We start from the raw sequence: 14,390 nt of genomic DNA on the forward strand, positions 1-14,390 counted from the left end.
TCTCAGAGAAGACATTGCCCGTCGGATGAAGTGAAGTTACGAGTTTTTAAAGAACTTTCCAGTGCAACCTTCCGACAAGGCAAGCACTCAGCCAAAACCCTAAACCCTAGCAGAGGCTTCTAGAGACTTGTGGAAACAGAACTCTATTCCACGCCATTTTAATCAATATATTGTGGTTTCAGCTATCACAGAACACACCCATCTGTGCTGATTGTATATTCGTTTCGTTTCATTTCACTTCATCTTCAACTTCAGAAGATCTACTACAAGATGTATAGAGCAGCAGCATCCGTAGCTTCTACAATCGGGTTAGTAGCTTCGATTCTTTCTGCAGCTCTCATTTTAGATCCTCTTATTTGTTCAACAATGAAAACGGTATCTGCAATCCTAAATCTTACAGGGTTTAAGGCTGTATATTGTTGGGTTATTATTTTTAATGGTTTAGTTTATAAGTCCAAGCATTATGAAAACATCCATTCTTCAGAGATTCATTGGCTAAAGACAGTTTTTTGTTTGTTTGTTTGGATGTATGCAGCATTAGTCAATCCAGCAAAGGTTATGGATCCTTAAGCAGATTGGAAATTTATCACAACATTTTCCATTTATGTAAACAGTCAGAAATTGCGGCTACTCTCTGTTTACAACGCTCCATATGCTGTACTTCGTCTGCTGCCCTTCATCTGCTGCGCTTGAAACGCTTATCACATCATTTTCCATTTACGCAAACAGTCAGATATCTATTCTTACATATAAATGTTTCAAATAATAGAATGTGAAATTTGGGATAAAAACTATTGTTTGTTGTGTTATGATATCTTCCGATCTATAGAGAATATACACATGACTTCTTGAAATCTTTCATCGTGCATTAGAAGCTCCACAAAACTTGGTACGTGGCAATGTATTGCTCAACTGTGCCGGTAGCATGAACAACAAGGCAATTGTTGATAATTGGCGGATTAAACTCATTACTCCTTTACTCTGGCTTATAGACTTTTTACTCAATCAGAGAAAATTTCATCAGCGTTATTTGAACGACTCAAAACAAGGGCAGAGAAAACTTGATGAACGTATTAAGTGCAGTCTATAGCAACAAAGCATCTGTTGATGATGAATTGATAGAGGTGATAAAGAAGCCTGCAGATTATCCAGGGGGCTTTAGATGTTTTGGTTGCTATAGTGACAGGGCCACCAGGGCCAAATCCAATGTCCTTGACACCCAATATCTCAATACTTATTTTGGTTTTATGGGGTGATCAGGATCCATTCACTCCGCTGGATGGTCCCGTTGGAAAAATTTTCTCTTCTCTGCCATCAGTATTACCAAATGTGCAGTTTCTTGTCCTTCAAGAGGTGGGGCACTGTCCTCAGGATGATAGACCTGATTTGGTTCATGAAAAACTTCTTACTTGGCTTGATAGCCTTCCTGCTACTCTTTCAGTACCTTGTGTACAGTAGGCTGTTTGAATTTTTGTTTCAAAAAGAAAATGAGATTAGATATTATTCCTGGATGCTCTCATTCCCTTCCATTTGTCTACAAATATACATGTACAAACATCTTGATGGAATACCTAATTGATTTTGACTCAAAAAATATACATATATATATTTTTTCAGAAATAAACCTTTTCAATTCAAAGGAACCAGACAGAGCCGGCGAGACTTCTGAAGAATGACCATGCACTTACTGATATTGTACAACTAAATGGTACATTTTACAATTTGCTACATGGTAGCATAAAAGCTCCATAACAATTTGCTACATGGTACCAAGTGTTTTTCTTTCTTCTAACCATCTCAATCTCAACTTTCCCCCTTACAAATTTTGTTTTTCAAGCAACATAGGGTACTTTTAGATCTCAATTTTTTTTTATTTTATCTAAGCTGCTTTCTCTAAGCTTGAATGTCCTAGCATTTATCATTATCTTTGCAGCAAGCTTGAGTTTCTATTTGCAGGTCACACTCTCCAGAGTCCACACAACCATTTAAACGATTAGCAATGAGAACTTTAAATACTGGTCTGTTATTTAACATTTGCGAATCAGCAAATTCTTACCAACAGAGAGTTTATTTCAGGTTTTAAGTGCTTACTGTGAATTAAATCCTTTCACTGCCCAAAAATTATCCAATTAGAAACTTAGAAAGATGATTGTTGTATACCATTAGGTACTGACTTGCTTCACCTGGGTAATAATAAAATGAGGCGATGCAAGGAAATCCCCAAATAATGGACAGGTCAGCAATAAATAAAAGAATCAGCACTTGGAAATAAAACGCTTCAGCAAACCTGTTGGTCGTTTAAGCACATTATCCGTCGATTATACTCTAGGAGTTTATTAGATCAGGAAATGACCTACAAACAGTGTCCTTAAAATGAGTATCCAGCGCTTGAATTTAAACCATCCAGCAACTAGGGTTCTGATCAGATGTATCATTCCATCAACCAGTTTTGAGAAATGTTTGATGATTTCTCTAGGATTATCAAATCTATGCACAAAATTATGTGCTGAATGCTCAGATCTAAAATAACAGTGTCGAATCATTTAACGTAAAGTAATTCCAGGGAAGGTGCCTGCAGAAAAACAAGTTAAGTGCTAAATTCCAGGATGTAAAGTTTAGATCTGAGAGTTATGAAAATTATGTTGAGAGTATGGTGATAAATCTCTGCAAACAACAAGGCAATGAAACAAGGCAATGAAATAAGAACCTGAAATCTTTTACAGCGGCTTGCAATTTTTTTCTATTTCCACACAGTTTTAACATGTCCACACTAAAGTCTATCTCTACCACTGTTTTCGTTCTCTGTCTTTCCTGCTAACAAAAACAAAATATATTTTAAACATCTACAGCTCTTGATGATGAGTCTTCTAACTCTTTAGTTTTTTTTTTTTGCGTAGACTTTTAAAAACCGCAAATACCACCAGAAAAACAACGCATATATATACCAGTATTTAATTTATGGACAGGGACAAATGCATCATTCAACGCAGTTCAAGGTATTCAACAGAGTTTAATGCACCCTATAAAATGGTATTCAGCGTACAACAGCATCGTTCGCGACCATTAAAAAAAAAAACTCATTGTAGCATTTAAAGAACCATCCATATACATGACTTGTAAACCTCTCCATTAATCACATAGAACTTAAACAACGCACATGATTTGCAAGGGTTATGTTAGTGTCGGTCTTGAAGCCCTCCATCAGTGATCAAAGCTCTTTGCATTTGCATAAGTAGGTGTCTCATCAGTGTTAAGTTTTGCATCCCGTTAGGCATGCCATAACCCTGATGGAGGAGCTGGTTTATTTATACCCCTCTTGGTTTTGCTGGATCAGGTCATATCAGTCATTAAGCTCTTTCAAGCTTGCCTTGTTTTGTCTTGAGGTCAAAGGTCCTAGGTCTAGGGTTTTGGTCATTTATCTCTGCAAGGTCATGTCTTTGAAAGTCTTTGAGTGCCCAGCAAGCCAGAGGGAAGATTGTAAACATGTTTCTTTGATATTTTCATCATGTACAGTTCATTTTTTAACCTTGGATTTAAAAACTCTGTTTTTAAAGCCAAGGTCATGTTAAATTTTTATAAAAAGAATGAAATTCCAAAAAGTCTTCAAAAGGGCAGCAGTAACCCTGGTCCCCTTGCCAAAGTCCCTCAGATGATCTACCTGCAAAAAGAATCAAGTCAAAGCACTCAATGAGTCAAATTCAGGATAAAGGAAACCAAAAATCAGTGTTATAAAGTGTCAAAAGAAAAAACATTAGAAAGTGGGTTTGTAAATGAAATTTTTTCAAATGAGACTTATAAAAGCCCAAATTCCCTCCTTTCACTCTCATTGTGCATTCTAACGCTTGCAAGAGAGATAGAGAGAGTGATTAAGAGAAAGGAGCGAAAGAGGAGCAATTTCGGGCAGCAGAGAGGAGCGCGACCCGTTGAACTGTTTTGCTGCAAACTTCAAACAAAATTACCCAATCTTTCTCCAAGCCACAAATTTGTTCGAGGTAGGTGGTCTAATCTTAAAAAAAAGCTTGTTGGTTATGAATGGTGGATGTCTTGAAAATGTTTGAATGATCAAATCATACAAGTGAAAAGACATTATATGGCTGCAATGTTAATGAGCAAATTGTGCTAGGGTTTATGTTGTTTCAAGCTATTTTTCCTTTTGGTTTGTTTCCCTCTTTTCCCTTTCACTCACCCTTATATGTTCATCTCCTTTCCCATATTATTTTACAAATGAAATGCAAATCTTTCCCCATCCCTAATGACTAAAAATGTAAACCCTACCCCTTTCCCAAAGCATACAAAACCCTAATTTCCCTCTACCATATACATGTGTAAACAAAGGAAAAATTCATGTGAAAACAAAAGAAAATGTTGATGAATATATCAGCAGGTTTTGTGTATGGTTTCCCTATTTCCCCTATTAATACATGTATGCATATTCCCATGTTCACTTTCATACATGTTTTTTCCCATATGTAATGATCTTTGCAAATGATTTCCCAATTACAAATATGTGTTCCTATATTCATAATGATTTGCAAAATTTCCCTTAAAAATTCCCTGTAATATTTATATATTCCCATTCCTTGTTAAAAGATCCCTCCCCTAACATTTCCCTCATGTCTTTTTCCCCTTGAAATAGCATAGAGTTCAGCACTTTTTGCAGGCAGAGACAGCAGTTCAGTTTGTCCACTTTGCTTCTAAACCATGTCAGAAACTGAAACTTATGAGCAAAGTGATGACCATTCATCATCTACAGAGGCTGAGGTACAGAGGAGGCCTCGTAAGGGTGGTAAGGGTGGACATCATAAGCGAGAGGAGCCCACCTCTTTGGCAGAATTACAGGCCTGTCCTACGGCAGTCACTTGTTTTCAGTACATGTCTTGTTATGAGTTCTGTGAGAGGATTTCTCGGATTCAACACCATAGAGAGTTGGCTCGCTTGTTTGTTTTACACCTCCATGATGGACATGTCACTTTGGCAGGGGTGAACTTTACATTGACACCCGAGGTGATCTCACAGGCTACAGGGATACCGAATGTGGGTGAGGTGTGGCCTAAGCGCAGGTTACTAGATTTTGTTCACTTTGAGCCCTATGTCCGGCCACCATTCGTGAGACATTTGGCGGGTTTTTTTCCATTCAGATTTCTCCGGAGCGAGTATGCTCCCATCATGAGGCTTATTATGCATTATTTTACCTGTGAGGGCAGATTTTTACAGGTGTACTCATATCACATTTGCCTTTTGATGCATTTCACCCGAGTGAGGATGATGAACATCCCGGTCTTCTTCTTTCATAACATTCAGAGGATGGTGCCCATGTTGCAGAAGAAGACCCCGGCCCAACAGTACAGGAGCTTATGTCATTATGGTTTGATTCAGCTCATAGTCTCACATCAGTTGACTCAGCAGGGCATCTCATGGGAGGAGTTCATCTCCCGTGAGTTTTTCACAGCACCACCCCAGCCACATCCCGAGGTCATTTATGAGGAGGGTGGACCGTCTCAGCAGCCTGATATTCCAGTCACTAGACATGTTGTTTCTTCACCTCAGCTCACATATCAGAAAGGCCCGAGGGCCTTATTTGCAGCAGCTAGGCGAGTACTATCTCCACAGCAGGTGGAAGGGGTCTCGCCTTCATCTTCAGCTCAGCGAGTGTTATCTCCACATCAAGTGGAAGGGGCCTCGCTGTCTTCACCAGCACAGGTACTACAGAGGGGCAAAGAGCCCATGATTCATGGGGGTCCGGTGATTGATCTTGAGGCCAGTTCTCCTAGCCAAGAGGCGAAGGAGATCATTCAGCATCTCAGGGCTGAAAATGATGTTTTGCAGAGGAGACTTGAGGGTGCCCAATGGACTATCACTTACCTGGAGCAGCGGAACAAACAATTGGAGGAGGAAAAAGCACTTGATGAGCTATGGAGGATTCGTAGCGACCGAGTCTTGAACCGTAGAAGACCCGGTGATCCATTGCCTGCTGACCGAGAGTCTATGCTCATTCAGGAAAATGCCCGCTTGGAGAGGCTGTTGGCTAAGGCCAACCAAGAAAAAAAGCTGTTGAGAAACATGAAGAATCACTATTGGGCAAGGATGCATGTATGCAAGGCCAAAATGAAAATGTTCCAAAGGAGGTTGTCCGAGGCTCTTAGGCGGAGGAAGAAGACCAATCCACTCCGTATCTTGGTTGAGGCATCCCTCAAAGATCATGGCACTCACTAGCTCAGCCACAGCACAAATCCCAAATTTTTTTGAGAATTTTGGGTAATTTTGGCATTTTTTGGAAATTTACAGGTTTTGGCTCCTTAACGGGTCTCACCCCCGGTGAGACCCTTTGGTGAGACCCTTTGTCATGGCAACTCCTTTTCACAAAAACTCAGCATTTCCCGATTTTTTATGCAAAGTTACATATGCCCATGGATGGACTTGAGTTTTTATGGGGTTTTGGGCCTCCAGAAGGTCAAAATACATGCAAAATTTGACTTTCTGCCCCTTTTTTGAGTTGCAGAAAGCAGTCTTGGGAGAATTGAGTTTTGACTGGGCAAATGACCTCCAAATTCAAAAATTCCAGTTGGGTTGGAAAGTAGACTCACAGACCTTTCCAACGAGCTATCCTGCACCCAATTCTAACACCTGCAAGTGCCTCAAACAGAGCTCCCAATGTGCGCGACCCGTTGAGCAGGGGGGCGCGACCCGTTGAGCAGATTTTGCCAGAATTGACTTGTTCAGCCCAGAAAACGCAGATTTGACTCTTTTTGACTTTTTGAGGTTAATGATGGTCCTCTTGGATGTAATTGTGACACTTTTTAGATACTTTTACTCTTGTTTAACACTTCTAGAAGATTCATTTATGTAAAGGGTAAAAATTGAATGTATGAACTGGTTTCCAAGTTTATAGAGGCAAGTTGTTTTGACTGCCTATTTTCTAGTGTCTAGTTTAGAAGTTGTTGAAACAGCTCCTAGGATAGTGAGCTCGACCCATGGAGGCAGGGAAAGAGGTTAGATCATCTATATTATGTACTTTCTTGCTCATTTTCATGGTTGGACTCTTGAGGGAGAAGCTATCATTGTATTATTCACTGTATCTCTGCAATTTTTGGCTAAGGAAGACCAGGGTTTTGCAGTCATCTTTGGGATTCTTGTGGACTCATGTGTTGATGGTGTGTTTCTCAATGTTCTTGTAAGCTTAGTTATGTGATTCATTTCCTTTCTTTACTGCTGCACATTAAACAAATGAAGTGTTAAAGTATGAATTCATGCTAGCCATGCTCTGCTTTTAAATTTGTTTAATTTCCATGTTTTCTACTGTCTAAAGGGAATTCAAAGTCATTGTTTGCTCTCTTTAGATCCTCATCTTTCATTCCTGATCATCCATCTCAAGTTAAGGCATCAATACTGTTTCCTACCTCGCCCCAAGGAACCCCCTACAGAAACTGTGTCCAATCCCCGCACCCAAAATTGCAATTCCTCAATTTGCCACCAAAAACCCAAAAAACCCCAAATCAACTTTTTTGATCAGTTTACTAGCCTAATATCAGTGTTACCTTGTTGGTCATCTCATCCCATTGAAGATCTGCCGAGATTGACCGGAGAGAGCCTTCTCCTGCCCCGTAGGGCTAAGCTACGAGGCTGAATGGTTTGATGTAGCCTTGAGGTTTACCTTTCTCAGCCTGAGGTGAAATTTCAAGCGCTAACAGGTTACACCCCATTGAGACCACAGTCACGGCTTGGAGAGATTCAACCAACATGCATACATTCCAACGCATACGAACCAGCTTTCACGATAGTGCTTTAACCAATGCAGAAAAGGGACAACTCGACTCAAATGCCTCAATAGGATCAATGCATAGAGACAAGATGTAGCAGAGAATAATGGCAGGAAAATAGGAGTTACAGGAGTAGAAGGAAGCTAAAATTCAGTTTTTTTTTTTTTTTGAACTTGAGTAATTTTCACATATAGTAAACAAAGCTAGTCATGTATGCATGGGCCCATAGGCCTCAAGGGTTCAACTTGTGCTCTGATACCAAGTGTGAGGACCTTATCCAGACTATTTTTTTTTTTTTTTTATAACAGCAGCAATGACAACCAGAAAAGAAACGCATTGAGATTCAAATTTATTTAGCACACACATTCCTGCCACTCATTTAGGAACATACCATAACATTTTCATACCTTTAATTAAGATCAATAGTAATGAAATATATATGTACCGTTCACCAGAAGGCGAGACTCCGCTTGCTTTGCTGTTGCTGGTATTCCCTTGTAGCTGGTCACCTCCGCGAGTGAATGATGATGCACTTGATCCGAATGTGAAGACTCACCGGTTAACCTCCCAGCCTACTCCTTGGGTACTCTTCTTCCCCGCGGACCCCCGAGCTGCAATGGGGTTGTACAATGGAGACAAGCACTAGCTAGTAGAGGAGAGCACACCTTGGCTCAAGAGTCCCCTCTCTAAATCCTCTACCTCACCAAACTCACTATAGCTTCGTAATCACTGCTCTCACAACATCTCATCCATCCAACAATAGGGTTCCCAAAAAGTCCCTTCTCCCATGGCTTGCCCCTTCTTTTATAGGAGTCCTCATAGGTGACACTTGTCATGTCATGAATAATTAATTATTTTTTTATAATTCAATAGCTTGATTATTCACCCACCCATGTGTCATTCTCACATCAAGGGTCTCCCAAAATTATTTACTTAAATTTTTATTTAAAACTAATATTTTTCTCACTTCAACAAGATTCCTATTTCTTCTCCTAGTTGTCTCTTTATTCCCCCCTTTTATTCCTTAATTTGTGTTCATTATTTGAAGTCAATTAACGAGTCAAGATTTTATCCCCAATCTACTCCCTAATTTAACTCAAGTTATCTCCTAAATGGATATTCTTATGTTGGTTGTTGACACATGGAGCTTCTCTACATTTCTCTAAATTTAATTTATTATTCTCATTTTAATTCACCTTCCCCTTTTCTTAATTAGGTTTAAATTAGTTTAGGATTAATCTTTATCCTTACCATTATGTTTGTCTTTCTCCTTTTTCCTAATTACACCACATAATCTTCCTAGTATTTTTCAAAAATGGGAAGGGTAGAGTTTTTTTAAGGTACTCTATTTTAATTCTTCCTATGATCCTCCTTATTCCAAGTTTTATTTTTGATTTAATTACATTGGTTTCTAATCATCATTTCCCCTTGATGTAAATTTACCTAATTTTCATTCCTTGCTTATATTTATTTATTTTTAATGATTCCAAGGATGCCAAGTTTGGTTGTGCCCTTCAAGAACTTCCCTAGAAGTTCCAAGGGTGCCACACCAAATAGCGTATTTGTGATGTCAAGGGGGCCAGTTTGGTTGTGCCCTTCAAGAACTTCCCTAGAAGTTCCAAGGGTGCCACACCTAATAGTTTATTTGTGATGCCAAGGGTGCCAAGTTGGTCGTGCCCTTCAAGAAATTCCCCTGAAGTTCCAAGGGTGCCACACCACTTGCCCTTCAAGCATCCAGTGATTACGAGGGGAAAATATAGTGCAACGTCATAGACCACTATCATCTCTTATGTTGTCTGCTATAGTGAGACTAATGGTGTCGGGGATCAAGGAATCCGCCTTGATGCGCGCCCCCCGGTAAAGTCCTCATGAGCGGCCCAACTTTGGAACCTGCCCTCATGGCATCGTGATCTTCAAGGCAAAGGTGCTTCAACCCTTCCAGCCCAAGTCACGGCGGGAGTGCTAGTGGGTGAGATCAGGGACTCTGTCCCACCCTTCCCATGTAGTTCCATCCACTTGTACAACCCCATCACCCATATGTGAGTCATTCGGTCAAGCAGCTAATCTGTGCCTGCAACCATTAATATATCATCAGAATATAGTTAAACATATATGGCAGATTCTAAGATCGACTTAGACTTTCAAAGATAAAATAATATGAATTTTCGTCAAACCAGGTGTCATCAACTCGTCATATGCGAGTGCCTCTGGTGGTTCCCTGCCATACTCAATAATCATCAGTAACACGGTTTCTCAATGTTAGTCAATTATCATAATAGCATCATTAACAATTCCTGGTCATTCACATCATTGTCCATTGTAAGTCTGAACTAAAGGAAGTAGGTAACATAGGGGACACATCCCTCATGGCTATCATCAATAATCATCAATGGAGACATACATATTCATTAAGCTTTCAACATCGTAACATCGTAGAAATATACCTATCCATAAAATTTATCCTCATTATGCTTTTAGTAGAGCGCATACATATTCTTTACTACCCTCATCATAATTTCAAATAGAGACCAACTTAACTATTAATATTGCAATCATCAGAATACTGATCGATAAGATACATAACCATTCATGCTACCATAATATCAATGGAAAGCATTCATAAACATCACAACCATGAATATCTCAATCGCTAATAATAGTGTCATGGGTCCAGATTCTCAATCTGAGGTCCTCGAAGAATAGAGTGTCTAAGATAATGTTGTATCCGGGTCAGGAAACTAGAGTGGGCACTACAAAAGTGGCCTCCTAAGGAAAAAAAATAAAATAATAGTTAAAATAATAAAATAAGAGATGAATTTTGGAGGGAAAAGAAGAAAACTACTTTTGTAACTGTATTTTTTTATCATCTCTTTATATTTTCACTCAAATTTCATGTGTAGACACGCGTTGGATACAAAATTAAATTTCGCATCCAACGAGTACCCATTATGCATACTTTTGAGAAGATCCACATTTATAAAAATTACAGATACCTTAAAAAAACATGTTAAACATGTTTTTTTAATGTATCTGTAATTTTTATCAAAGTGGGTCTTCTTAAAAGTATGCATAATGAGTAATCTTTGGGTGTGGAATTTAATTCTACATCCAAGGAATGTCTTCACTTGAAATTTCAGTAAACATATAAGGAGATAAGCCAAAAACACAATTAAAAATAATGGTTTTTTTTTTCTTTTTTTTTTCCCCTCCAAAATATTTACATGTACCTCTTTTTAAATTTAAAGGATTTTGATTGGTTTACATATTATGACATGAAAATTATGTGAAAATTTCTTGGGCACTTTTAGGCTGAAATTTCCTCTAATATATGGAGAAGCTAACTGACCACTTCCTAATTCCGCTATACAAGATGATCTTTGAGGAATAACCACCTTGCATGTCACGTGGGGCAATGGAAGCAGTATCAGAGATCGCAAATTGGTTTTCCTCACCAGATGACACCTTCCTTAGAGTGTTTGGTAGTCAGAAGTTGCTGCATCTTTTGCCAAGGTATGCCACCAACAAGCTTGTCATGCAAGAAGTTTCATATCATCTCTCCATAGGGTTGTCAACAACTTTGCACATGAAGAAGAAAGCACCTTGGCCAACTCTTCCTATGCAAATTGGATTGTACGAGATCAAGAACCTGAAAGTTGCAGATAATGAAGGAAAGGTGATAGAGAAGTTTGCATTTGGTACTTTTGAATTTAATCTGTACGATCTTTGTGGTATTTGCAAAGACAATTATGCAAGGATTCACTTCCAGTGGCTCAACGAGACATTTCATTGGTCGAAGGAGGATCCATGGAAGAATTGTTATAATACCTCCAAGTCCCGCGAGTTGGTCAGTTTTGTAGGAACTTCACAAGTGACTCCACAGAAGGAAGCTACTCCGGAATTACTACTAGCAGAAGGGAGAAACCCCGCGCAGGATAAGGGAAAGAGAAAGGTTTCTTATAGTCCAGGGGGAGAACGAAGCCGCAAGATGAAAGCAAATCAAACTATTATGAAAGCGGTTTTAGCAGCAGCAAGAAAGAGGAAACATAGGATGCAGAGAGAAAAGTAGAGGAAGAGGGAAGAGCAAAGGAGATTGGAGGAAGAAAAGTAGAAGAAAGAAAAAAAATAGAAGCATAAGCAAGAAGAAGAAGAGAGGCAAGGCACTAGCGCAGAATAAATAGTGTAGAAGCAACCTGAGGAGCAAGAACAAAACCAGAAACCAACACAGGAGGAGAGCGGACAGATGCATGACACAAAGCTTGCTCAAAAGATTGAAGAGTTAATAAAGATCGATCACATGGAAGCGAAACCAGAGTCGCAAAATCAAAATGTCGACCTGATGCCTAGCACGCACCACGTCACTATTCAGTCTCCATCACCTCTAGCAGCAGAGTCATCTCTAGGCGAGAAAAGAGGAGTTGTTCCTATTGATGATGATCTGGTTATGGGCATGTACAATCTGTTATATGATGAAATCCAGAAAAATATTGTACAACCGCGTGAGAAGCATTTTTCGGATGACCTCACATCTCCTACATTTATTAGAGAAAGGGTAAAATTGGTAGACACTAGAAAGAATCCCAATTCCATTGCCACTACTAACTTGCCCTTTGCAGGTGCAACAAAGTCGAATAATGAGTATTTGATGGCCAAGAACAAGCAAGTGGCAAATAAATTGTAGGTTGTTAGGCAAGAGGTTAAACAACTCATAATGCAAGTTCTGCATAGGTACATCTAGAGGAAATGAAGGTAGTGATACTTGGTGAAGTATCGACATTTAGGGAGACTATGCATAATCTTTATGAGGAGCTTGTTACCATGCACAAGGAAGATGCCTACTTGCATGGATTGTAGCAGATGTGTAAATATTTTGTTAAAAAGATTAGGAATGTGCAAACTGCAACCCTGCTGTGCATGAATGGTCAATGCGATACAAAGGGGCACTGCTTGACTTGCGCAAGAAAATGAAGCAACATGTAGAGTTGGAGAAAGAAAGAGTGCAAATGCTGATCCAGAATGACAAATAACTTTCCTCATTCATTGGTAACATTCAGGCATCATATGCACGGTTATATAATGCTATGGATTTTTTGGTGAAGTCCCACAGGATCCCATCAGTTGGCTCACTCACTGAAGCCAAACCCAGGAACTGGGTCAGGCAGGAGATAGAAGAATACTTGGAGAAAATTAGAAAAATTTCCACTAAGGAAGATTTCAAGGTGAACAAACGAAATATGAAAAACTATATTTGTGGCCTTGTCCAAATGAGAACAATGTTGGTCATGCTCTAGAAGGAAGTTGAAACTGGTTGCAAATCATTGTACCCGTATGCCATGGAGGCAAGAGTATGCTTCCATTCAAACACCATTGCACAACTTGGGGATGTCATCACACAGTACCAAGATTGGCACCGATACATGATCGAGATACATCAATTGGAATTTGCTGAGCTAGAGTTTCCCCAAAATCAAGCATGATAATATTTTTTCTTGTTAGGCTATCTAGTTGGCTCTACCCTATTTTGTCTTATATGGGTATGAGTGTATTGTAATATTATTTGTAATTAATTTGTAAGTGGAATTCCAAGTGTCAATATTGGAATGTGAAGAGTCACAATGTAATGTAATGAGTTATTTTGTAAAGAAGTTGAAGAGTCATGAGGGAAGTCCAAGGGTCACAAAGGGGAGTTGAAGAGTCACCCCCTCTTGTTATAAATATAACCTCATAACTCATGTAAATGGGCTGTTGGGAGCCAACATTTTAGCTAGGCTTAGGCTTACAATCAGAGGTTTGGGATTTTGTGAGAGCCTTGGCTTCTCCATAGCATAGAGGGAGCATATTTATTTGGAGGAGCAGGTGATGTTGACTTCATGTTCCACTATTGGGGTTAGTGGTCCATTAATGGTGTATGTATGATTGGAACCTTCACTTAATACAAATATTAGAGCCGACATGTTTTCATGCATATGTTGCAAATATAGTAGCACTATTCTTGTTATGTTTGTAATGTATGTTATTTAACTTACGCTTATGATTATGAACTATTTCGTTTGAATTGGTACAAATCTTGTTGAATCTTTTTTGTTGTTTAATTCATCACTGTTAACTTGTGAACTATTTGGCATAATAGCTTGTGATGTCATTTATGCTTGTGTGTTCCTTTCAAGTTGCGTACTATTACAACCTTCTAAGGGGCACACTCATTTTCCCTTCCTTGTGGTAGAACCTTCATGCATCGCACTTGACTCCCTGTCAGGTCACACACTTGTTCTCACCAAAGTCATTATACATCACTCTATGTGTTATTGCAGCTAAGGCATATCATTAAAACCCACTGCATCGGAAACCGGGCCGTATTATGGATGGGACTTCTACACCAAACGGTGTGAGGTATAATTGGGACTTCATATCAAGGGGGTCCCCTAAATGTTGGCGGGTCTAGCACCATCAACATTTCTGGTGTTAGAAGGGGGGCTAGATGAAAAGTTGAGCCCATGAAGTCTTTTTGAACTTTCCGCACTCATTAATGGATTCTCCCCAAATCAAAACCCCAACATGTTTTTCAAGAACAGAAAATCTGAAAGTGTCGGCGAGAATCATTGATGACTTGTCAAATCTTAAATTCGATGGGGAGGG

At 39.3% G+C, this 14,390-nt stretch overlaps 1 pseudogene; it reads left to right on the forward strand.

Moving 5' to 3' along the window:
* Positions 1–847: 847 nt before the first annotated feature.
* Positions 848–1,517, forward strand: LOC149146663 (uncharacterized; annotated as a pseudogene).
* The last annotated feature ends 12,873 nt before the right edge of the window (positions 1,518–14,390 follow it).

The sequence above is a fragment of the Pinus tabuliformis genome, chromosome X, assembly GCF_031772625.1.
Source record: "Pinus tabuliformis cultivar Carrire ecotype Pingquan chromosome X, CPIR1, whole genome shotgun sequence".
NCBI classification, from domain to species: Eukaryota; Viridiplantae; Streptophyta; class Pinopsida; order Pinales; family Pinaceae; genus Pinus; species Pinus tabuliformis.